Source organism: Galeopterus variegatus, unplaced genomic scaffold (assembly GCF_000696425.1).
Source record: "Galeopterus variegatus unplaced genomic scaffold, G_variegatus-3.0.2 Scaffold11200, whole genome shotgun sequence".
Classification (NCBI taxonomy): Eukaryota; Metazoa; Chordata; class Mammalia; order Dermoptera; family Cynocephalidae; genus Galeopterus; species Galeopterus variegatus.
In genome coordinates, this window is record NW_007737311.1 from 47299 (window position 1) to 47963 (window position 665).

Sequence of the window (665 nt, forward strand, 5' to 3'; positions counted from 1 at the left end):
TTCAGTTAACTGAGAGCTCAGGGTACTGTGCATACTCTTTCCTTCCTATCTAATGACACCACCCTGACTTTCTCATTATGTACTTGCTATGTGCTCAGCACTGTGACAGGCATTATAAAAAATATAAAATTATAAAATATAAACCTTGTCCTCAAAACTTTTTTTCTGAGAATTAATCTGAGAAATAATGCATGGAATTACAAATAATAGAACATATAATTCTTGTTAACTATTAAAACTAAAATTTGTGCACATAAAAAGAAGGAGAAAAGTATTGTAATGAAAAAAGAAAAATATTTCCTCATAATATAGGGCACTTAATACCCATAAGTATGGTGAAAGATAAGAAATCAAATATTTCTAGTTACCAGAACTAAGTGGCTATCATGGCAGTTAGATTTACACAGGGGTTTGTCTCCTGCAAAGATTATTTTAAAATGTTATTTTCCTTCTAAAATGAAATAAAGTAAGAGTTAAATCAACTCACCTAAATGCAGAAGAATTTGACTTATTCATTTAAGAAAGCTTCTTAAATAGACTCCAGGAAAGTTCCAGCTGAGAATTCAACTCTTTTTGTTTTGTTTTGTTTTGTTTTATAATAGCAAACCTATACAAAAGTAGCAGGAGTTTACAGTATATTTTAATGAATGTTTCAGGGAAGTGAC